The 25,522-nt window shown below is 45.3% G+C and overlaps 1 long non-coding RNA gene across 1 annotated transcript; it reads right to left on the bottom strand.

Annotated features, from left to right (window-relative positions):
* Nucleotides 1-201: 201 nt before the first annotated feature.
* Nucleotides 202-23,008, bottom strand: LOC132657892 (uncharacterized). Its single transcript, XR_009596681.1, has 4 exons — nt 22,788-23,008; nt 21,986-22,106; nt 6,356-12,743; nt 202-504 (listed from the first exon to the last, which is right to left on the bottom strand). It is a non-coding gene; the product is annotated as an uncharacterized LOC132657892 (long non-coding RNA).
* Nucleotides 23,009-25,522: the final 2,514 nt, after the last annotated feature.

Genomic DNA, 25,522 nt, shown 5'->3' with positions numbered 1-25,522 from the left:
TGGACTGCAGCACCCCAGGCTTCCCTGTCCTCCCCTATCTCCCGGGGTTGGCTCAAACTCATGTCCAGATAATGCCGAGTTATGCTCCCCCGGATTGAGAGGGAAGTAGCTACTGTTTGGGAGATTTGTCTGTTCTCCCTCTTTAATTTTATTCAAATATGTGTTTATATCAGCATCTAATCATGATTGTTTATTTTGTCCTTTAGGTCATAATCCATGTATTGCTTTATTTTTTGACAATGAACCATTTTACTTATTACAGGCAAGAAGCAGGGAAAGATGAAAGAAAGGACTGGAGTAATGGGGATGGTTCTTCTTGCGGTTGAGTCACTAAGTCGTGTCTGACTCTTTGCAACTCCATGGACTGTAGCCCGCCAGGCTTCTCTGTCCATGGGATTCTCCAGTCAAGAATACTGGAGTGGGTTGCCATTTCTTTCTCCAAGGGATCTTTCTGACCCAGGGATGGAACCCAGGTCTCTTCATTGGCAGACAGATTCTTTACCACTAAGGAAGCAAGAAAAGAGATGAATACTAATCAAGAGATTTCTTTTCTTAGCTCTGTCTTTTGAGCGTCCATCCATTTCGGAGAAGAGATACAGGTCAAAAATGAGGCTAGGTGGGACTTCCCTGGTGGTCCCATGGCTAAGACGCCACACCCGCAATGCAGAGGGTTTGATCCCTGGCCTACCCCAGCAAAGATCAAAGATTCTGTGTGCCCCACCCAAGAGCTGGAGCAGCCAAATATTCTTAAAAAATTAGACCACATGTTCAGCCACTGGGTTCTTCCATTCTCTCTTCTGATGTCATCCCATATTCAACATCAGACAAAGTGTGAGATCGTGAGACCTAAAGATGGAAAAAGACATGTCCTCTCTTTACGGAACTAACAGGCCAGGGAGGGTAACAAACACGGTAACAAATCACTGTGATCTGACGCAACAAGGGCTAAGCTGAAACACACAGGAAGCACTGTGAGACGCTGGGTTAGCCACACGCGCCCCCACAGAGGGGTGGCACTGGAGCGTCTGAGGAAAGATGAGCTGGACTTTTCCAGGAAGATAATTAGGGAGCACCCTCCAAAAGAGAGATGGACATTTGGACTGCCAGGAGGAACTAACAGAATTGCTTATTTTACCATTAGAGGAAAAAAAATTATATTTTCCCAAGACATCAAGATTTTGAGGAATAAAATAGCCAGAATACTAAGGCTTTGTAAGAGGCGAGAAAGAGGGGACAGAGTGTAAACAGTGCAGTCTTAAAAGAGTTGTGCCCAACGCACAAAACGAGAAAACGTCTGGGAACCACTGGCCGCAGTACTTGGGAACTGGCGTGTTTACTTAGATGTGTGCTGAATCTGTTGCTCCCAGTTATTATCAGAGTTCTCTTCGTTAATGTAATACAAATTCAACTTTTTTCTTGAGTCTGATAATTATGTCTTGAGGTCGCACAGTGTCCCCAGAGAATTATTATAGCTTGCCCTTAGACATATCTCTAAGGGTTCTAACTCTGTTTAGTAAGACTCAGGGTAATAATCCAGGGAGTGGCAATTACTGAGCTGAAGCCCTGGTCTCCTGACAAATCTCTTGCTCCTGTGTCAACATTCAAAACTCCAACTCCCATTTCAGGTTCTTGTAAGCTTTTGAAACTAATTATTTCTTTTGTTTACTTAAAAAAAAAAAAATACCCGCAGCCTCTGGTTACTCCCTTTACCGGCTTCACTCGTTACGATCAGTGAGAACAGGACGTGCTGCGTTTTCAGCTGACTCACCCCCGACCGTCAGAGCAGAAATCTTGCGTGCGTACAGTACTTTTCCACACGCATAGCTCTTTCGAGAACATTACCATCTTTATCCTCTTAACAGAATCCCTATGAAACAAACGTTATAACGTACATTTGTCAGACTGAGAAGCGGATCATCAAGACACTTTAGGGATTTGCCCAGGGTCACTCGGCTCGTAAGGGGCAGGCACGGTCTGCCAACCTAAGCGCTCTGGTTAAGTCCAGCTCACGCTGAAGGCAGCGCATAACTTCCCAAATAAATGATGTTTCCATGTACTGTGTGGTTCTAAATATGAAACTCCATAATCTACATCTGCTTTGTGAAAACTTGGATTCCATGTTTTAATTGGTCCACTCCCTGTCACCATATTTGCACAGATTTGTGTGAATATCAACCCAGCAGATAGTAAACAAATCAACCTAATGACTGGAAGCAAATGTTCAAACACTTGAACATTATCTAATCCAAACTTCTAATTTTTACCAAAAAAAAAAAAAAAAGTGGGCAGGACTCTTAGACGGTTCCAGCACTCATCAGTGATAACAACAGACCAGGAACCCTAGCCCATCGTGCCATCAGCTTAGTGCTCTTTCCAACTGGCCACACGAAACGAAGGAACAAGACAATTCCTTAGAGCCTGCCGTCTAAAGCGGACTATCATGATTATCGGCCTTCGGGTTCTAGCTTGGAATCTGGTCTCAAAAATAGTAGTAATATCTTCCAACTTGTATAGCAAGTTTCCATTTACAAAATGTTTTCACATGTACTTGATCCTCAAGAACAAAATGTTTCTGGCTTGCTCTTCAATTCAGTCGCTCAGTCGTGTCTGACTCTTTGCAACCCCATGAATCGCAGCACGCCAGACCTCCCTGTCCATCACCAACTCCCAGAGTTCACTCAAATTCATGTCCATCGAGTCGGTGATGCCATCCAGCCATCTCATCCTCTGTCATCCCCTTCTCCTCCTGCTCCCAATCCCTCCCGGCATCAGAGTCTTTTCCAATGAGTCAACCAACACTTCGCATGAGGTGGCCAAAGTACTGGAGTTTCAGCTTTAGCATCATTCCTTACAAAGAACACCCAGGGCTGATCTCCTTCAGAATGGACTGGTTGGATCTCCTTGCAGTCCAAGGGACTCTCAAGAGTCTTCTCCAACACCAGAGTTCAAAAGCAGCAATTCTTCGGCACTCAGCCTTCTTCACAGTCCAACTCTCACATCCATACATGACCACTGGAAAACCATAGCCTTGACTAGATGGACCTTTGTTTGCAAACTAATGTCTCTGCTTTTGAATATGCTGTCTAGGTTAGTCATAACTTTTCTTATAAGGAGCAAGCGTCTTTTTATTTCCTGGCTGAAGTCACCATCTGCAGTGATTTTGGAGCCCAAAAAATAGTCTTTCACCGTTTCCAGTTTCCCCATCTATTCCCCATGAAGTGATGGGACCGGATGCCATGATCTTCGTTTTCTGAATGTTGAGCTTTAAGCCAACTTCTTCACTCTCCTCCTTCACTTTCATCAAGAGGCTTTTTAGTTCCTCTTCACTTTCTGCCATAAGGGTGGTGTCATCTGCATATCTGAGGTTATTGATATTTCTCTCGACAATCTTGATTCCAGCTTGTGCTTCTTCCAGTCCAGCGTTTCTCATGATGTACTCTGCATAGAAGTTAAACAAGCAGGGTGACAATATACAGCCTTGACATACTCCTTTACCTATTTGAAACCAGTCTGTTGTTCCACGTCAAGTCTGTAATACAAAAGTAGGAAGTCAAGAAACACCTGGAGTAACAGGCAAATTTGCCCTTGGAGTACAGAATGAAGCAGGGCAAAGACTAACAGAGTTTTACCAAGAGAATACACTGGTCATAGCAAATACCCTCTTCCAACAACACAAGAGAAGACTCTACACATGGACATCACCAGATGGTCAACACCAAAATCAGATTGATTATATTCTTTGCAGCCAAATTTGGAGAAGCTCTATACAGTCAGCAAAAACAAAACCAGGAGCTGACTGGCTCAGATTATGAACTCCTTATTGCCAAATTCAGACTTAAATTGAAGAAACTAGGGAAAACCACTAGACCATTCAGGTATGGCCTAAATCAAATCCCTTATGATTATACAGTGGAAGTGAGAAATAGATTTAAGGGCTTAGATCTGATAGACAGAGTGCCTGATGAACTATGGGCGGAGGTTCGTGACATTGTACAGGAGACAGGGATCAAGACCATCCCCATTGAAAAGAAATGCAAAAAAGCAAAATGGCTGTGTGGGGAGGCCTTACAAATAGCTGTGAAAAGAACAGAAGTGAAAAGCAAAGGAGAAAAGGAAAGATATTCCCATCTGAATGCAGAGTTCCAAAGAAGAGCAAGAAGAGATAAGAAAGCCTTCCTCAGCGATCAGTGCAAAGAAATAGAGGAAAAGAACAGAATGGAAAAGACTAGAGATCTCTTCAAGAAAATTAGAGATAACAAGGGAATATTTCATGCAAAGATGGGCTCGATAAAGTACAGAAATGGTATGGACTTAACAGAGGCAGAAGATATTAAGAAGAGGTGGCAAGAATACACAGAAGAACTGTACAAAAAGATCTTCATGACCCAGATAATCACGATGGTGTGATCACTCACCTAGAGCCAGACATCCTGGAATGGGAAGTCCAGTGGGCCTTAGAAAGCATCACTACAAACAAAGCTAGTGGAGGTGATGGAATTCTAGTAGAGCTATTTCAAATCCTGAAAGATGATGCTGTGAAAGTGCTGCACTCAATATCCCAGCAAATGTGGAAAACTCAGCAGTGGCCACGGGACTGGAAAAGGTCAGTTTTCATTCCAATCCCAAAGAAAGGCAATGCCAAAGAATGCTCAAACTACCGCACAATTGCACTCATCTCACATGCTAGTAAAGGAATGCTCAAAATTCTCCAAGCCAGGCTCCAGCAGAACATGAACTGTGAACGTCCTGATGTTCAAGCTGGTTTTAGAAAAGGCAGAGGAACCAGAGATCAAATTGCCTACATCCACTGGATCATAGAAAAAGCAAAAGAGTTCCAGAAAAGCATCTATTTCTGTTTTATTGACTATGCCAAAGCATTTGACTGTGTGGATCACAATAAACTGTGGAAAATTCTGAAAGAGATGGGAATACCCAGACCACCTGACCTGCCTCTTGAGAAACCTATCTGCAGGTCAGGAAGCAACAGTTAGAACTGGACATGGAACAACAGACTGGTTCCAAATAGGAAAAGGAGTGCGTCAAGGCTGTATACTGTCCCCCTGCTTATTTAATGCATGAAGCTTGCTCTTACATTATCCTTATTTGACAGACGGGGAGTCCACCTAGGTTGTGAGAGTCTGAGTGGTCTGCCCAAGGTCCTTTGATGGCAAGTGTATTTCTCTTTCTACTTTTCTGTGCTTCCTTTTCAGTAAACTAGTTACAGGACCATTAGGGAAGATTGCATATCCAAACAGGTAAGCTGCCTTGCCCAGGAATTTAAATTTATGTTTGAACTGAAATTTGTCATCATTATAAAAGTAATCCATAATTATTAAAGAAAGTGCATGTGGATAGAAATTAAAAGTTCTTAAAATTCATCTTTATTCCCACTACTAAAGAACAACTGTTATTAGCATTTTGTTAAATTTCCACTTGATCTCTTATATAGCATGCTTTTAATGTACCTGTAATAACACATTATCCTCTTTTACAAAAAGTTGGGTTCATTTCCTGCGTCGTTCAAACCTATAATTGACATAGTTTTTTATAACTAAGATTCCATCACGTTCTTAAGAAATTATAGTTCAAGAGATCACGGCCAGTGCTTTTTAAAAATTCTCTTGCATATAGACCCTATAGTATATGATATCTAGGAGTTAATGCAACCCAACGGGGGTGGGGGGTGGCTGAATGGAAATTCAGATAAAGGAAGGGAAGCCCGTGTTGATGACTGCTGGGGCTGAGTGAGGGCACCTAGGGGCTCCCTGGACTCCTCTTGTTACTTGCATATTTTGACATTCAGTTGAGTTCAGTTCAGTCTCTCAGTCATGCCCGACTCTTTGTGACCCCATGGACTACAGCACGCCAGGCCTCCCTGTCCATCACCAACTCCCAGAGTTTACTCAAATTCATGTCCATTGAGTCAGTGATGCCATCCAACCATCTCATCCTCTGCCGTCCCCTTCTCCTCCTGCCCTCAGTCTTTCCCAGCATCAGAGTCTTTTCAGATGCGTCAGCTCTTCACATCAGGTGGCCAAAGTATTGGAGTCTCAGCTTCAGCATTTTGACATTACCCACAATAAAAAGCTGTGGGTTTTTTCGCTGTTGTTTTTAAGAAAAATATCTCATCGTGTGGGCTTATCAGCTGGTGTAATGGTAAAGAATTCACCTGCAATGCAGGAGACAGCGGATCCGATCTCCAGATCAGGAAGACCCCTGGAGGAAGAAATGGCAACCCACTCCAGTACTCTCGCCTGGGAAATTTCACGGACAGAGAAACCTGGTGGGCTACCGTCCACGGGGTCACAGAGAGTTGGACACGACTTATCAGCTGAGCTTTCTCAGCCACACTCACCTCTCGTCATGTGACTGTTAGGGTGTGCCCTAGACGTGGACTGGCGCTCTGGGCTCTGCCCTGGCTCCCTCCATCGCACGACCTGGCTGCACCCTGGACTGGGACCCAGGACCGGGCAGGGTAAGCCGGCAGGCTCCCTGGAGGCCGGTCTTGGTCATGTGACTCTCTCTGACCAATGGAAGGTTAGCACACACGATGGAGCACAGATTTCAGACACGCTGACTTGGTTTGACTAATCCCCTTACCTTCCTGTATCGCAATGAGAAAACCATGCCCCAGGAAGCATGACCCTTCAGTTTGGACTGAAAACATGTGTGGAGAAGACGAAACACAGTCTGAAGACAAGTCTATCCCACCTGCAGCCTGAATCAGAGCAACCCACGCTGGCCCACAGCCACCTGCACAATTATTTTAAGTAAATAAGTAAATTCACGCTTATAAGTCGCTGGGTTTGGGACTGGTTTGCTACACAACATCTTCGAAGTGAGAGCTGGTTAACAGAGTCAAACCATTCCACCCAAACTGAACGTTTTAGGTGTGTCCAGTTTTTTAATAATACAAATAATGGGCTTTTTGTTCCTAAGACTGCTCCATTATCTCTGATCATTAAGTTCAGATATGCTGTTTATATGGGTAGGGTGAGAAAGTGTTATTTATGGATATTTTTCTAAAAAGGAAAATTATTAAAAGAATTAGAACAAGCTCATTCTTTTCTTCCTGATGTCAGAAAGATTGTAAATGTGATTGCTTTTTTGACATTCAAAAGGATTCTTGCCTGTTTCTCGTGGAACTTGCTGAAACTAGCTCATCTGTTATTTTTCTCAAGTTCTGTCTCTTTCTTCCCAAATCCCAAGAACAAAAAAGCACAGAGGCCAGCTTGTGTAGCAGCCACGCCCAGTGCAAGGTGGATGGGCTTCACTGCGAATAAAGTGCTCTTTCGTTTGATTTTTCTAGACACGGATCTGTCTTAATGGATATATGTTGTACATTCAGTTTACCAAAACTGGAACCGAATCAGCGAACCCCACCTAGACCCAGCCTTCACCTGGAAAATTCAGCAATGTATGGCTGAGAAGTGAGCCGAAAGGTATTATGAGTATCTATAGGCGATGGAACCAGGTATCCGATGTTGCAACAATTTAATAATTATTTGAAGAAAGTCTCTCTGACCTCCTCTGAGTCACCACTGTGCTGAAAATTGGAACTGTTCTCATGGAAATTCCAACTATGCTTTGTAAGTGCTTCTAAGATAAGGCGGAAGTAGCGTGGAAAGACAGGAAAGGGACGAGGGAAGGGAAGGAGAAGGAGGTGGGGGAGACAGAAGGAGCTGTTCCTGAGGTCGGGGAGACACAGACATTCTTTGCACACTTGATGCACCAGCTCCCAGAGGAGGAAAGGGGGACAGTGAGGAGTGTGGGGGGAGGAGGGGAGCAGGAAGAAGGGGCTGCTCAGTGTAGGGGAGGAGGGGAGCAGGAAGAAGGGGCTGCTCAGTGTAGGGGAGGAGGGGAGCAGGAAGAAGGGGCTGCTCAGTGTAGGGGAGGAGGGGAGCAGGAAGAAGGGGCTGCTCAGTGTAGGGGGAGGAGGGGGAGCAGGAAGAAGGAGCTGCTCAGTGTAGGGGGGAGGAGGGGAGCAGGAAGAAGGGGCTGCTCAGTGTAGGGGAGGAGGGGAGCAGGAAGAAGGGGCTGCTCAGTGTAGGGGGAGGAGGGGCAGCAGAAAGAAGGGGCTGCTCCTGGGGGTAGGGCCAGAGTGCTTTTACATATAGGTATCATTTCTTATGTGTTTATTTATTCATTTTTGTTTTTTCTTTTTTTACATATATGTATTTTTTCTTGTTATTTATTGATGTTTTTTGCTTTTTGTACATATATGTATTATTTCTTATTTGTTCATTTTTGTTTTTTTTACATATATGTATTATTTCTTCTTTGTTATTTATTTTTTTTTTACATATATGTATTATTTCTTATTTATTTATTTTTGGTTTTGGGGTTTTTTACATATATGTATTACTCCTTATTTGTTCATTTGTCTGTTCATTTTTGGCTGAACTGGGTCTTTGTAACCACCCTCGGACTTTCTCTGGTTGCCCTGACGGGGGCTACTCTCTAGTTGCGTTCGGGCTTCTCCTTGGGGAGGCTTCTCTGCTGCGGGCAGGCTGCGGGCTCAGGCATGGGGCCCGAGTGTAGTTGCTCCACAGCATGTGGGGTCTTAGTTCCCGGACCAGAGATCGAACTGACGCCCCCTGCCCTGGCAGGCGGATGCTTGATCGCTGGACCACCAGGGAAGTCTCTTGAGCTTGGGTTAGGGCCTGAACTGTGTGTGTGTGTGTATGTGTGTGTCTTATTCCAATTAATAATACGCACCTGGAACCAAGCTGGTCCCTCTGCAATGCTCCTTGACAGCAGTGACCCTCTAAGTGCATTTCCAGGGCCATGAGCATCCGCATCACCTCAAAAGCCGCTACGAATGCGGACTCTCAGGCCCCAGCCCAGACCTACTCAGTCAGAAACTGGAGAAGGCGGAGTTCAGCAACCTGGGTTTTCACAAGCCTTCCAAGTGATCCTGATACTTAATAAAGTTTAAGATCCGCTGCTCAAGAGAGTGGTCCAGCTGGGGCATCAGCAGCGTTCACAGCTCTCCCCAAACCTTGCCCATCTGTCCCCCCATCCTGTTTCTCTAGCACGGTTCCTATCACCCCAAGTGGCCGTGCTTTCTCTGTTATTAGGGTCAAAGGGCAGGAAAGTCTCTTACCGCCACCAGCCCTTCATGGTCTCAACGTCAGCTCCATTTTCCACGAGAAGGGATATTTCAAAGTAAAAACGTGATATTCAGATGCATTCCGCACGCGTTCCAGCACCCTGTGGCCAGTCTGGCAACTGAAAAGCAATTTATCTCTTAGTTCAGTTCTCAAAGTCTTGCTGTGTAGAATCATTTCCACTCATCTGAGGCTCAAGAGTGAGCTTGGGAGTTCATAAACAACCCTATCCGGTTGTTTTCCCTAAGACCCTCCCTCTCCAGAATCTCCCTGGTGCTTCCCGGTTCCCGAGGTTCTCCTGTTGGGTCAGAAGGCTGAGAAGGCTCTGTTCAGCTTGTGCTGAAGGGAGTTTCCCTTGACAGCACCCAAGTCTGAGGCCAAGCAGCAGCAAGACAGGGGAGAGGAAAAATCAGCAAAGCTTCACCCTGCCGTCTAGGGCAACAGGTTGTTTCACTAGGAGAGAAAGAGTGAAGGTCGCTCAGTCGTGTCCAACTCTTTGCGACCCCATGGAATACACAGTCCCTGGAATTCTCCAGGCCAGAATCCTGGAGTGCGGAGCCCTTCCCTTCTCCAGGGGATCTTCCCAACCCAGGGATCGGACCCAGGTCTCCTGCGTTGCGGGCGGATTCTTTACCAGCTGAGCCACAAGGGTAGCCTAATATAATAAAAGAAACCTCCCCCTGGCACTGTAGCACTGAGGCTCAGAAGATGAGGCTTTTCTGTGTTAACCTGTTGCTCTTAAGACTTTTGTAAGATTCAGTACCAAGCAATGTGCTATGCAAAAACAAAAGGAAAGGGGCTTCAAGGTATGAAACCTGGATTCCAACCCTGTCTCAAGCACTGTGCATGACTTAACCTGGGTGAGTATCTATTAATTCATCTGTAAAACACAAAGAATAATCTCGAGCTCACAAAATAGTGTTAGAATAAAAGCGTAATGCAAAAGTATCTGGAAAGCATTACATATTGTAATATTTGTACATTTTACATACATTTCACATTGCTTTCAAATGAGGGGGGATTGTTTTTTGTTTTTAGGTAAGAAAAGTGAAAGTCAAGTCGTGTCCAACTCTTTGTGACCCCATGGACTGTAGCCTACCAGGCTCCTCTGTCCATGGGATTTTCCAGACACGAATACTGGAGTGGGTTGCCATTTCCTTCTCCAAGAGATCTTCCCCACCCGGGGATTGAACCTGGGTCTCCTGCATTGTTGGCAGACACTTTATCGTCTGAGCCACCAGGGAAGAAGTGGGTTTATTTAGAGAGAAACATGTTCCATAGACAGTGTATGGGCCATCTCGGAAGGTAAGAGTGACCTTGAAATATGGTGTGGTTAGTTTTTATGAACTGGGTAATTTCATAGGCTAACAAGTGGGAGGATTATTCCAACTATTTGTGGGAAGGGGCAGGAATTTCCAGAAATTAGAACATCACCCATGGTTTGGCCTTTGATAGTTGGCTTTGGAAGCGCCCTGGTGCCTTAGTTGCTGACGTGTTACAGTGATCACATACTGAGACTCAAGGTCTAAGGGAAGTTGACTTGTCCGCCGCCTTTGCCCCCTTCGGCTCTAATCGGTTCAGGTTGTGTCCTTGGGCTATGTCATTCTTTCCAAGGGTGTGCTCTGCCCCCTTTTAGAATAAAAGAGTAATGCAAGAGCACCTGGAAAAAATTACACATTGTGATACATGTATATTTTACATTATTTTTAAACGAGTATTTTACTGCGTCTACAAAACTTCAGAATATCTGAAAAATAAAGAGGTATTCTGTTAGCCCCAGATTTTGCCTTTATCACATAAAATTTCAAGGGACTTGCATCAAAATAATCATATGTTTGATCCAATCTCTCAACCCTTTAGGTAACTAGATACTGTATTACTTAATATTCTTTTTTTAATATACAAAAATAGCACTAGTGATCTTACTTTAGAAGAGAAATTATTCTGGCTGTTGCCTTCTGGTGTAACAAGAGTATCACAGAGTATAACATCCACATAACACCCGAGGAACTATTTTTTATAGCTTTTTCATCTGTTAAAAATTGTACTGGAGCCCAGGTGATCTACAACGCTGCGTCAGTTCCGGGTGTACCCGTGGTCTGCGCTCAGTCGCATCCGACTCTTTGCAATCCGACAGACTGTGGCCCGCCCAGCTCCTCCTGTCCACGGGTTTTCAGGCAAGAATACTGGAGTATGTTGCCATTTCCTCCTCCAGAGGATCTTCCTGACCCAAGAATGGAAACACTTATCCTGCCTTGGCAGGTGAATTCCTTACCACTAGCACCCCCTGGGAGAAGCCCTTTCAGGTGTACTTAGGAACAATTTTTAAAACAACAGAGAAAGAGAATGACATCATCAAGGCAAAGTACCAGTGAAAAGTATCAAGTCGATTCTTGAAAAGCTATTAAACAATGACTAATAAAGGCTTTTTGCTTTTCCTGCTTTGAAATTTCTAAGGGCTACCAACCACAGTTGAAGATGTGAATTTGCTTGTTGGTTGTGCAACACTTCTGGTGTCCAAGCTCTGAGAGGGGAATGCCTCACTCTAAATAAAACAGAATGAGACGCCAAACTGCTGAAGAAGAGCTTTCGCTTAACAGAGATTCCTGCAGGCAAGTCTGAGCTCTGAGCTGGCCCTTGCTTCCGGGCAGGGATCTAGGGACCCCAGGAGATTAGCGTCAATCCCTGCAGGAGCTGTAAAGGCTTCGGGACAGTGGGAAGTCTTTAGCCTTATACTTGGCTTAGAAGACAGGTTTACTCTTCTATGGGAAGGTGAGTTCTCAGCCAAACCCAGCATCTCTCTTGGCTGACTTTTAGGGTGTCAGATTCTTTACCTCTGTGTTTAAGATCCAGCTATGAAGACACAGACTATAGTAAAGGTACAGATTACGCCATTTAGAGTTCTTCACGACAACGAAGTGACCCTGATTCTTCCTTAGGACAATAAAGATGATCTATCTTTGGGTTTCGTAACATCTGCAAAAATCCGGAAGGCTGGCAGCACCACAGAATTTTGATCTAAGTCTTGACTTTCTTTTTGTTTGTTTCGTGTTGACTTTCTATCCAGATAATCAGACTTATTCATGCCGTGCCATTCGTCACGGGGCCTTGTTCTCCCAATTTAGTGCAAGTGAAGACAGACGAAGGGAATCAACTGAGCAATTTCCTGTTTGGGTTCAGAGTAGAAAAGTATCTGATAACTTCACAATGAAGAGAACTGAGGGGTTATACATCTGGTCACAAGAACGGTAATGATCATTTCAAGGGTAGACAGGTCAACTCCTTAAGACCCCATTATGTAACACGAATCTGTGTGGTCCTAAAGTATCAGGTAGAAATTGTTTTGGCTCTGGCCCCAAGATTCAGGATGGTCTAGAGAAGTTCCCTACTGTTTTTCGTTTCTTATAAAGGATTAAAATGAGATCCTACATTGAACCAGTCTTTACAAGAACCTTAAAATCTCCCAGAGTGTGCTGTATATTCTCTCTCTTTCCCAGCACGTAAAAGTAAGAAATCATTGATTTATTTGCTGAATTCATCCTTACGTTGCCTCCTGCATTCTGGTACTAGTCGCTGCGCGTGCACCGGTATGCACAGGATTCAAGAGCCTTGAGACCCTCCTTCTTGGAGAACCTGAAATGAGAGAAAACATAAATATATGCAGCCTTAGTCATCAGTTATAGTGATTAAAGCCCAGGAGGGTAAAGATGCTCTGGCAACTTCTCACAGAGTCGGGAATATTTTTACAGTCAGGGATTTCTTCATGAGACTAGGTCGTGTGGGTTCGACTTGGAGCAATAACATGCCACACCGACATGCTTTGTGCCGTGCAGATAATCCGAGGCAGGAAGGCATATTATCGTGCAGAAAGAAATGAAAGCAGGAAAAGACGATCGCCGGGTTCTCAGACAATATTACATCAGAATAACTCATGCTGTCTGGTGAAACTCACACATGGCCACTAGCACAGCTTTTGATAAATCAGTTAGGATAATACTTAGCCTGTTATGACAACACCAGGCCCTGTATAAATCATTCCTGCGTTTAACCTTTACAACAATTTATAGGGTGGATGCTAATCACTTGCACTTTGAAGATTAAAGTGAAATGCACATAGATACGGTTGTCATAGTTACGCAGCTGACAAGGTCTTCTTGACTCCAGACTCAAGTTTTTGTTTTTTCATTTACCAATTAGTTTTTTATTTTTTATTTCATACATCAGTATTCTATAGGAAAAAAAAGAGAACCTCCTAAACTCTAATTATAGTGTTTTCTTTTGATTCTTTCTAATGTAGAGAAATTTTATACAAGTTTGATCAGTAAACACAATAATTTGTGTTTTAACACTTTGAGTCTCATTTAAACATTCTTCCATGTGGTCTTACATATATCAATACTACTTAATGGCTATATAACAATCTGTGATAGCAATTGTAACACATAAAAATATACTTATCCAGTTTCCAATTACTGAGTTTTTTTTTTAATTCAAATGAATGCAATCACTAGAAATATCTTCATACAAATAGCCTTTTTTGCTTTCAAAATATTTTCCTGGGCATGTGCTACTCAGAGTGAGTTAGATCTATCAAAAGACAGGTTGGTTGTAGAGTTCTTATTACATTCTTCTAAATAGCTCTTAACCCTACCAGACTTTATTGCCAATTTTGTGGACCAGTCAGTATGACTGTGTTTTAAAGAACCAGAGGTTGGCCCCTGTGGTGCCTATAACCACAGCTTTGAGTCTGCAGATACATGAACCGCTTATAGGCTTAGCCAAACCTCACTCATATAATTTTTATTCGAATCAGTAGTATTTTTAGAGTAGCCCAACCACAGACACCTTGTAGATTCAAAGAATTAGCTAGAAATTTTGGATGAAACTCCTTATCTTTTCCTCTAGTTTTAAATGTCATTAAGGTCATGCTTCTGTGTATAAAAGATCTACGACCTGGGAAAAGTCATTCACTGGTCTGTCCTGGGTTCCTTGACTGTTTTCAGTGACAAGATCACAGATGGTTCATGGTTTGGGGACAAGAGTCAAGCCAAGATGTACGTCATCTTTGCTACCTACAAGGAGATCTGAATGTTGCAAATCCCTGGAAGATAATGAGTCAAGTTAATTACACTTTCTGTGTCCTAGCCCCAAGACGGAGGTATTAATAGCTAACCTCCTACCTGCCGAGCATTTTAACAACATTTAAATAAGCTATCTGAACTTGCATACATTGACAAAGTTTAAAGTGGTATTTGACAAACTGTCCGAGTTGCTGGAAGACATTCAGTCATGCCCCAAAGTTTGTGAAATGAAAGTCGCTCAGTCGTGTCTGACTTTGGGACCCCATGGACTAAACAGTCCATGGAATTCTCCAGGCCAGAATACTGGAATGGGCAGCCGTTCACTTCTCCAGGGGATCTTCCCAACCCAGGGATAGAAGCCAGGTCTCCCGCATTGCAGGCAGATTCTTTACCATCTGAGCCACAAGGGAAGGCCAAGGTTTACACCCAGTAAATGTCACCCTCTCCTCCCAAATGCCCTTTGTAGGGCCTGAAAAAGCAGCTAAATTGATTCTGGCAAATAAAATCAGATAAGGTGCTATTGATGGATACAATAGAGCATTTACCTGGCCCTCTTTAATTTACACGCCCACTCCCATCCATCTTAGCTCACATTTTTATTTTAGCTGGGTGAATTTTCTTTTTTATCAGGGAAAAAAAAATAATTTTAGGGATGACAATCTTTATGAGACCCTTAAAATCTTGCCCCTTCACAGAAACCTAAACGTCCTTCCCATGAGGGTGACTCTGACCCAGGTCCAAGTAGTAATGAACAAAACACGTGAGCATTTGGGCGGCTTGTTACGTGATGGCTGCTGGGTGGGAGGAATGCTTGGGTGTGTGAGAGCAGCTACAGAGCATCGGAAGCAAGACGCTTGTTTTAAATTCTCATTTCCCTTTGAGAGTCTGTTCTAGCCCAGCATACTGCCGACAGTCTAGAGCAGAAGTCCTCAAAGTCCAGGAGTGAGTGCCTGATGGTCGGAGCTGATGCGATGATAGAAACAAGTGCACAGGAAATGTGATGTGCTTGAATCATCCCCAAACCATTCCCCTCCCTGTACCCTGGTCCGGGGAAAAATCTGTCCCAGGAAACCGGCCCTGGTGCCAATAGTGGGGGAGCGCTGGTCTAGAGAAATGTATCTTCGACGTTCAGTCCCTTTTCGGTGGTGCCGCACAGGGCAGTGATCGCCCCGATGGGCAGTGCACACCAGCCTGACCTCCTTCACGCAGAGATGCAGGGAGATGGAGAGAGTGGATATTTTCCTTATGTGCGGAAACAGTAGGAGCTTTGAGTGCTGAATGATTTAAAGCCAAGCTAAAGAGTGCTAATAAGATGGGCATGTTTTTAGTGGCCATGTTTTCTAAACCCAAAGGAATTAAGCTGAACCAGGTTTATAAGACACAAGGAGGATCCTCTGGAGAAGGAAATGGCAACCCACTCCAGTACTCTTGCATGGAAAATCCCGTGGACGGAGGAGTCTGGTAGGCTGCAGTCCATGGGGTCACAAAGAGTTGGACACGACTGAGCAACTTCACTTTCACTTTCAGGCTTATAAGAGGAATATTTTCCATCCATGAACCCTGAAGTGAAAGTGAATGTGAAGTCATAAGAGGAATATTTTCCATCCATGAACCTTGAAGTGTAAGTGAATGTGAAGTCACTCAGTCGTGTCTGACTCTGCAACCCCATGACTCTTCTGTCCATGGGATTTTCCAGGCAAGAATACTGGAGTGGTTAGGTTTTCCCTCCTCCAGGGGATCTTCCCAACCCAGGGATCAAACCCAGATCTCCCACACTGCAGACAGATTCTTTACCAGCTGAGCCACCAGGGAAGCCCAAGAATACTGGAGTGGGTAGCCTTCCCCTCCTCCAGGGGATCTTCCCAACCCAGAGATTGAACCCAGGTCTCCTGCATTGCAGGCAGATTCTTTACCAGCTGAGCCACCAAGTCAAAAATAGTACTTAACTAAACACTCAATACATATTTATTGAATTAATGATCAAGTGATGGCAAAGAATGTTCCTATTTCTTTGTAATCTCTCCACAGTGCTATTCAGAGGTTTGCATATGCTGGGGTATTCAATAACTGCTTGTGGAGTTATTGTATTCAATAACTCCAGTGAGAGGCCCTCTAAGAACACTAATGGTTCTTCAGATTTCCACTCATAAACTCTTCTTTTTCTCCTCTCTATTGACTGAGTTTGGGGAAATGTTTCTTTCAAGGTCAGTCAGTCTTGAGACGTTGTGAAAGCATAACACATTAATATCTGATATGCCACTGAGAAACGTGTAACGGGTGATGCTTTAAAATTAGAAACAGTATCTTCATTCCATTTTCTTCTCAATACGAATGGGACATTTCAAGAAGGGGTGCAGGAACTAACAATGGTTGTTTGGCAGAACTGGAATGAGACCGTCTTCCTCTCCGCGCTCCTGCTGGGCTGCGACGTTACGGTTCGCCCTGTTTCCCCTTCGCTGCGGCCGCCAGGACCTTAGTTAGCCGAGCAAGCACCAAGCCCCGCCCCTTGCACCGGGAGCGCAAAGTCTTGACCACTGGGCCACCAGGAAGCCCTTCTAACCTCACCAGTCAAACCTCAACTAAGATTCGGGAACTTTATACGTTCAGTTCAGTTCAGCTCAGTCGCTCAGTCGTGTCTGACTCTTTGCGACCCCGTGAATCACAGCACGCCAGGCCTCCCCGTCCATATATCATGTACCAAGGAGCTTTGATGCCCTGCTTTGCTCTCTAACTGGTAGCACAAACATTTGCCACACTCCAGTAGCCTTCAAAAACATGGCTGTCTTAACATATCCATTTATTTTTACTGGCATTTAGATGCCTACCAGGGCTTCCAGCAGCTCAGTGGTAAAGAGTCTGCCTGCCAATGCTGGAGACACTGGTTAGACCCCTGATCCCAGACGGTCCTACATGCTTCCGAGCAACTAAGCCCATGCCACTTAAAAAAAAAAAACAAAAACAAAAAATAACAGATGGCTACCAATGCTTCACTGTTCTAAGTATCACTGTGATAAAAAGCCTTATATAAGTCACTGTGTATGAACCTGGTTACTTCCTTAAAGTTAAAATATTTTAACCCCCTACTTACACACTGCCAAACTGCATTTTAGAAAGACCACTAATTTGTACTTGCACAGATGACACACATAGGTGTGTGCTCGGTCAGTCGTGTCCGACTCTTTGCGATCCCATAGACTGCAGCCCACCAGGCTCCTCTGTCCATGGGAGTCTCCAGGCAAGGGCATTGGAGTGGGTTGCCATGTCCTCCTCCAGGGGATCTTCCCCACTCAGGATCGAACCCACGTCTCCTGCATTGACAGGTGGATTCCTTACCACTGAGCCACAAGCAAAGCCCCATTCACAAAGGTTCAGTTCAGTCACTCAGTCTTGTCTGACTCTTTTCGACCCCATTGATTGCAACACGCCAGGCCTTCCTGTTCATCACCAACTCCTGAAGTTTACTCAAACTCAAGTCCATCGAGTCAGTGATGCCATCCAGCCATCTCATCCTCTGTTATCCCCTTCTCCTCCCGCCTTCAATCTTTCCCAGCATTGGGGTCTTTTCAAATGAGTCAGTTCCTCACATCAGGTGGCCAAAGTATTGGAGTTTCAGCTTCAGCATCAGTCCTTCCAATGAATATTCAAGACTGATTTCCTTTAGGATGGGCTGGTTGGATCTCCTTGCAGTCCAAGAGACTCTCAAGAGTCTTCTCCAACACCACAGTTCAAAAGCATCAATTCTTTGGTGTTCAGCTTTCTTTATAGCCCAACTCTCACCTCCATACATGACTACTGGAAAAACCATAGCCTTGACTAGATGGACCTTTGTTGGCAATTAATGGCTCTGCTTTTTAATATGCTAAGTTAGTCATAACTTTCCTTCCAAGGAGCAAGTGTCTTCTAATTTCATGGCTGCAGTCACCATCTGCAGTGATTTTGGAGCCCCAGAAAATAAAGTCTGACACTGTTTCCACTGTTTCCCCATCTATTTCCCATGAAGTGATGGGACCGGATGCCATGATCTTAGTTTTCTGAATGTTGAGCTTTAAGCCAACTTTTTTAATCACAATGGTGTGATCACTCAGCTAGAGCCAGACATCCTAGAATGTGAAGTCAAGTGGGCCTTAGAAAGCATCACTATGAACAAAGCTAGTGGAGGTGATGGAATTCCAGTTGAGCTATTTCAAATCCTGAAAGATGATGCTATGAAAGTGCTGCACTCAATATCCCAGCAAATGTGGAAAACTCAGCAGTGGCCACAGGACTGGAAAAGGTCAGTTTTCATTCCAATCCCAAAGAAAGGCAATGCCAAAGAATGCTCAAACTACCGCACAATTGCACTCATCTCACATGCTAGTAAAGTAATGCTCAAAATTCTCCAAGCCAGGCTTCAACAATACGTGAACCATGAACTTCCTGATGTTCAAGCTAGTTTTAGAAAAGGCAGAGGAATCACAGATCAAATTGCCAACATCCACTGGATCATGGAAAAAGCAAGAGAGTTCCACAAAAATATCTATTTCTGCTTTATTGACTATGCCAAAGCCTTTGACTGTGTGGATCACAATAAACTGTGGAAAATTCTGAAAGAGATGGGAATACCAGACCACCTGACCTGCCTCTTGAGAGATCTGTATGGAGGTCAGGAAGCAATAGTTAGAACTGGACATGGAACAACAGACTGGTTCCAAATAGGAAAAGGAGTGCGTCACGGCTGTATATTGTCACCCTGCTTGTTTAACTTATATGCAGAGTATATCATGAGAAACGCTGGACTGGAAGAAACACAAGCTGGAATCAAGATTGCCGGGAAAAATATCAATAACCTCAGATATGCAGATGACACCACCCTTATGGCAGAAAGTGAAGAGGAGCTAAAAGCCTTTTGATGAAAGTGAAAGAGGAGAGTGAAAAAGTTGGCTTAAAGCTCAACATTCAGAAAACGAAGATCATGGCATCCGGTCCCATCACTTCATGGGAAATAGATGGGGAAATAGTGGAGACAGTGTTAGACTTTATTTTTTTGGGCTCCAGAATCACTGCAGATGGTGACTGCAGCCATGAAATTAAAAGATGCTTACTCCTTGTAAGAAAAGTTATGACCAACCCAGATAGCATATTCAAAAGCAGAGATATTACTTTGCCGACTAAGGTCCATCTAGTCGAGGCTATGGTTTTTCCTGTGGTCATGTATGGATGTGAGAGTTGGACTGTGAAGAAGGCTGAGCGCTGAAGAATTGCTGCTTTTGAACTGTGGTGTTGGAGAAGACTCTTGAGAGTCCCTTGGACTGCAAGGAGATCCAACCAGTCCATTCTGAAGGAGATCAGCCCTGGGTGTTCTTTGTAAGGAATGATGCTAAAGCTGAAACTCCAGTACTTTGGCCACCTCATGCGAAGAGTTGACTCATTGGAAAGACTCTGATGCTGGGAGAGATTGGCGGCAGGAGGAGAAGGGGACGACAGAGGATGAGATGGCTGGATGGCATCATCGACTAGATGGACGTGAGTCTGAGTGAACTCTGGGAGTTGGTGATGGACAGGGAGGCCTGGCACGCTGCAATTCATGGGGTCGCAAAGAGTCAGACACGACTGAGCGACTGAGCTGAACTTTCACTTTCACTTTCACTTTCATCAAGAGGCTCTTTAGTTCCTCTTCACTTTCTGCCCTAAGGGTGGTGTCATCTGCATATCTGAGGTTATTGATATTTCTCCAGCAATCTTGATTCCAGCTTGTGCTTCTTCCAGCCCAGCGTTTCTCATGATGTACTTTGCATATAAATTAAATAAGCAGGGTAACAATATACAGCCTTGACGTCCTCCTTTTCCTATTTGAAACCAGTCTGTTGCTCCACAAAGGCACTGACTATAATTTTATGGTCAACCCTGGGCTGGTTTCCTTCCTTCCTTCCCTGTCTTCTTTCCTCCCTCCTTCTCTTTCCTTCTTGTTTTCTTTCTTTCTCTCTTACTATTTGTCAACTTGATGGTTTTACAGCAGCAACTATTTATCTGGTTTACATTTGATTATTAATTCATCGTCTTATATATTTACAGCCATCTAAATTTGTGTGAGTTTTTTTTTAAGATGCTTAAAGAACTTTAAGATTTATTTTTGTCTTGGCATTTTAAGTTAACACTTTCTCATATGTGTGAAAAATATTTTAAAATTTTGTTAATGATTATATATACTTTGGCCACCTCATGTGAAGAGTTGACTCGTTGGAAAAGACTCTGATGCTGGGAGGGATCGGGGGCAGGAGGAGAAGGGGATGACCAAGGATGAGATGGCTGGATGGCATCACGGACTCAATGGACGTGAGTCTGAGTGAACTCCGGGAGTTGGTGATGGACAGGGAGGCCTGGCGTGCTGCGATTCATGGGGTCGCAAAGAGTCGGACGCGACTGAGCGACCGAACTGAAGTGATATTCATGCGTATGATATGTTCTTACTATGGAATTCAGTGTTTAAATTTTGAAATGTTTCCGATTTTACAGTAAAGAAGTCCTGAAATTTTATCGTGAAATCGTACAGATACTCATCCATATTTTGCTCCTGCTGCTCTCTGTCTAACTTTCGCACGGCACGGATCTATTGTTCTGTTGTGTGCGGTGCGTTTATTCTGGTTTATGCTGTGCTACCAGGTAAACTTTCCTCCCGAAACAAGTAACCACTTGCTTTAGTGTCATTTTCAAACCATGTTTCCTTTGTCCATTGAATTGAGCTGTCATCTTTATCACACACTAAAGGCACATTTACGTTACGTTCTTGGCTGTTTACTTTGTTCCACAAATCAGTCTGTATATTGCTGCACCAATATCACCTTATTTGCATTCTACTTTATAATCATTTCATTGCAACCCCATGGACTATAGCCCCAGCAGGCTCCTCTGGTCATGGAATTTTCCAGGCAAGAACATTGGAGTGGGTTGCTGTTGCCTCCTCCAGGGGATCCTCCTGACACAGGGATAGAACCCGTGTCGCCTGCGTCTCCTGCATCGGCCAGTGGGTTCTTTACTGCTAAACCACCTGAGAAACCCTGTTTCATAATCATTTACGTCATAATACTAGAATCTGTTCATCTCTCCAGAAAACTGCCATGATGGAAAGGTCTGGAGGTTGCCTTCACATAGGCTGTGATGTGCTGGGTTTAAAATACATCCACAAATTCTTTGATATATCTCTCTTTACAAGGTGGGGCTTAATCCCACTCTCTTTGAGTTGTCGGGGTGTACTTAACTTATTTCTAGCAAAAAGAATGTGGCCGAAATGATGATAAACGACTTCTGAGCCTGGGTCATGAAAGATATGGCAGCCTCCCACTCAGGTCACTCACTCTAAGAGGACCTCCTGCGTCATGAGGACAATCAGGAAGCCCCATGTAGACGTCCACATGGCAAGGAACCACAGCCTCCTATGAAGAGCCGGGGAGGAACCGATGCCTTTGGCCAACAGTTGTGTAAGTGAGCCATCTTGGGTCCAGATCCTCCAGCCCCAGGCAGGCCTTCAGAGGACTGCAACCTCCTAAAACAATGAGCCAGAACCACCCAGCTAAGCTGCTCCCAGACTCCCAACCTTCAGAAACGTTGTGAGATAGTAAATCACTTTTGTTTAAAGCTACTCTATTTGGGGCTATTTTTTATGCAGCAATAGATAACAAGCATGACGTTAGTGAACACAAACCACACTGTCTGGGGAGTGACTGAAATGAACAGGGCAGCCGTCGATAGGTTGGGTGTCAGGGGGATTTTATGTGCCCTTTGCCCATATGCCACTGTGGAATCAGGGCATACACCTACCAGAGGTTTAACAAGCTCCCAAATTGCAGAGATTCCCCAAGCCTCCTCTGAATACACCCCTTCCTCACACACAGTGATAACAGACGCAGGCAGCGGTCCTGGTGGTGGTGGTAGTGACTTCCTAAGGGGAGAAAAATATTTGCCTTGTGAGATTTGACTTCTGTTTCCAGAGGCTTCTGAGCCTGTCTGATCCAAAGGGCCTGAGTTCCTACCTCTTAGCCCTTGTGACAGATTGCATTTTCCAAACATGACCTTGATGCCACACCCCTTCCCACATGTTCTCCTCACACGATAATGCTGACACTTTTCCCCTCCAGAAATGGGGTCCGTCTTTCCCTCCAACCTGGATGGACTTGTAACTAAAGCAGGAGTGATGTTTTGTGACTTTCTAGGTTGGATTATAAAAGGGACACACCCCCAACGGACCCTTCTGGGACACTTGCTCTTGGAACCCAGCCACCATGCTGGGAAGAAAGTAAGAAACCGCACAGAAAGCCCCCACGTAAGTGCTGTGGCTGAAAACCCCACTGGGCCCCCAGCTGACTGGTAGCATCAGATGCCAGATAGTGAGTGAAACGTCAGATGATTCCAGCAACCAACCACTGAGTCACCCCCGGCCTTCAAGCAGTACCAACTGGTGCCACCTGGAGCAGAGATGGTCCTAGCCAAACTGCAGGTTCATTAGCCAAATCAATCATTATTGTTGTTTTAACCCACTAAATCCAAGATGGTTTGCTACGCACATTATATAATCCCCAGTTCACTATCAGATCCTAAATGTCCTGTGTCTTATACTACATACCTTGTGTTTTCTATTGTAGGTATCCCCTCTTACTCAACAGGGAAGAAACGAAAGAAAACCGCAATGCAGACATCTTCCTGATCAAGCGAGGGAAACAAGCGTGCCTGAGCACTTAAGCACCCTCGTAATTTCATCGGGCTTCTGCGTGATTGTTAGCGGAACACCACCAGGCTTTCAGTAGTATTCATGCAACGCTGGCCAATTTTCAGGCTTTGTTGAACAAGCTTCTCTTCCTTTTCTGAACTTTGCCCCCAAAAAAGAGATCCAGCCAAGGTCCCTTCAGCAACAACAGGCTCATGAAATAGTCTGACTCTCTCTCTGCTTCTCCCAAGTGCCCCAGGAAAAGGCCAGAGACTAGAAGCTAATCTGCTACTGCTGAGTCGCTTCAGTCGTGTCTAGCTCTGTGCGACCCCATAGACGGCAGCCCACCAGGCTCCCCCTGTCCCCGGGAGTGTCCAGGCAAGAACACTGGAGTGGGTTTGTCATTTCCTTCTCCAAAGCATGAAAGTGAAAAGTGAAAGTGAAGTGGCTTAGTCGTATCCGACTCTTAGCGACCCCGTGGACTGCAGCCCACCAGGCTCCCCCGTCCCTGGGATTTTTCAGGCAAGAGCACTGGAGTGGGTTGCCATTTCCTTCCCTAAAGCATGAAAGTGAAGTGGCTCAGTCGTGTCCGACTCTTAGCGACCCCATGGGCTGCAGCCTTCCGGGCTCCCCCGTCCCTGGGAGTCTCCATGCAGGAGCGCTGGAGTGGGGGCCACTGCCCTTCCCCATGTGTTGCTGTTGTTAGTCACACTCCTGGGACACTGCGGCTCCATGGACCATAGCCGCCCAGGCTCCTCTGCCCGTGGGATCCTCCAGGCAGGAGCGCTGAAGCAGATTGCCACTTCCTACTCCAGGGGACCTTCCCGACCCAGGGATCAACCCCACGTCTCCTGTACTGGCAGGTGAACTCTTTGCTACCGAGCCACCAGGGAAGTCCAGTCTCTCTCATTTAGGTGTGGGGAAATATGGGAGTCTCATGCCAGAAACATGGCCCCACTAAGCTCGGGCCTAGGAAAGCCAAGGTACTGGGCAGGAAGTTAAGGGTAAGAGCCGATTAAGCTTCCATGACATTTGCTCCCTCTCTCCCGACCCTTCCCGCCCCCGTTTCTTTAGCACTAGCTATTGCCAGTAAAATGGGCAAAGCTGTATTTTGAATGGGATGCTGCCACCCAGTCCAGCTCTGATGATTCTGCAGAAACCACAAGAAATCAAGGCGAGGAGGCAATACTAAGGGGCACGTGAAGAGCACCTGGACCTACAAGGTAGAGGGTGTGAAGACACTGCCTATGAACCATCTCTTTTCTACATGTTGGTTTACAACTAAAAAGAACTCAGCAGTGTTTGAACAATTACACGGTTAGGTGCTGAAGCAGGTGCCGCAGAGAATGGAATGCTGAGTAAGAAGCAGTTTCTGGGAATTCCCTGGCTGTCCAGTGGGTAGGGCTCAGTGCTTTCAGTGCTGCGGACATGGGTTCAACCCTCGGTCAGGGAACTAAGATCCTGCAGACCAAGCAGCGGAAACAAACAAACAAACAAACACCCCTTTCCTGAGTTGTGTAAATCAGGGGCTCCCAGCTGGACGGTATAGCAGGAAATGACCAGCATCCAGTGAGGAAGCTGAAGCTTCATCTGTGTTTGCAGCTGCTCCCCAGAGCTGTTACCACTGAGCTCTGCCTCCCATCAGATCTGATGAGAACGTAACGCCCGATCATCTGAGGAGCAGCTGAGGCAGGGATGCTAGTGCTGGGGAGCGGCTGCAAATACAGATCATGGTCTCCAGAGAGGCTTGACTCCCAGGGACCACCACAAACCAGCTGCTTACACACTTGTATCAAAACCCCATCAGTGAGCGGCAGGTGGTGAGCTGCATGATGACATCACAGTGTAAGAGCAGTGAAGCGCACAACGAGTAACGCATTTGGATGATCCCCAAACTCTCCCCTCTCCACCAGTCTGTGAAAAAACTTCTTCCACAAAACCTGTCCCTGCTGCCAGAAAGGCTGGGGACCACTGGTGTGAATGATGAGGAGACTCGTTCTCAGCGCCCCACCTCTGCTCTGCAGTGCTCAGGGTCAGCAGGAAACGACGGGAGCATCAGCACTGCGCGCGCCCCCTTCTCTCGCCAGCTCGGTAAGAGAGACGTGCAGCAAGACGGACCTTCTGCTGCCTTCTCCAGTGCCACGGTCTGCCCCAGCGAACCATCACATCTCCTCACCTCCGAGAGCCAGCTGCTCACAGACTCACACAGGAGGGGTGCCTCCACAGCCTGTTCTTACTGCCAAGGACTTGTCAGCACCAAGCTGCCCCTTCCGGGACCCATGGCTGGAGGGGGCGGGAAGCCTGCCTGATCCCCTGCTCGTTCTTGATTCTCCTTTCAACGCCCTTCATAGTTCCACCTAGTGAAATCTTTTTTTCCATCTTTAAATAGTATACAGAACCAACACTTAAATGTTAAAATGTTTCATTATACCACCAAAAATCATTTTGGATACCCCACAATTGTTCACATATACCACATGGGGTAGGCTGAAAACTGGTCTCCCAAATGGTCCCCCAAGTCCTAACCCCCAGAACCTGTATGTCACTTTATACAGTGCCGGGAGCCAGTGTGAGGATTCCCGCCCGTGACAAGGTCATGAGGAAGGAAGCTGACATACGCAAGGCGTGCTCAGACTTCAGGGGCCCCTCTGGAA

This window comes from Ovis aries, chromosome 15 (assembly GCF_016772045.2).
Source record: "Ovis aries strain OAR_USU_Benz2616 breed Rambouillet chromosome 15, ARS-UI_Ramb_v3.0, whole genome shotgun sequence".
NCBI lineage: Eukaryota > Metazoa > Chordata > Mammalia > Artiodactyla > Bovidae > Ovis > Ovis aries.
The sequence above is the reverse complement of the archived record's forward strand: the minus strand, read 5'-3'. Positions and strand labels throughout refer to the sequence as shown.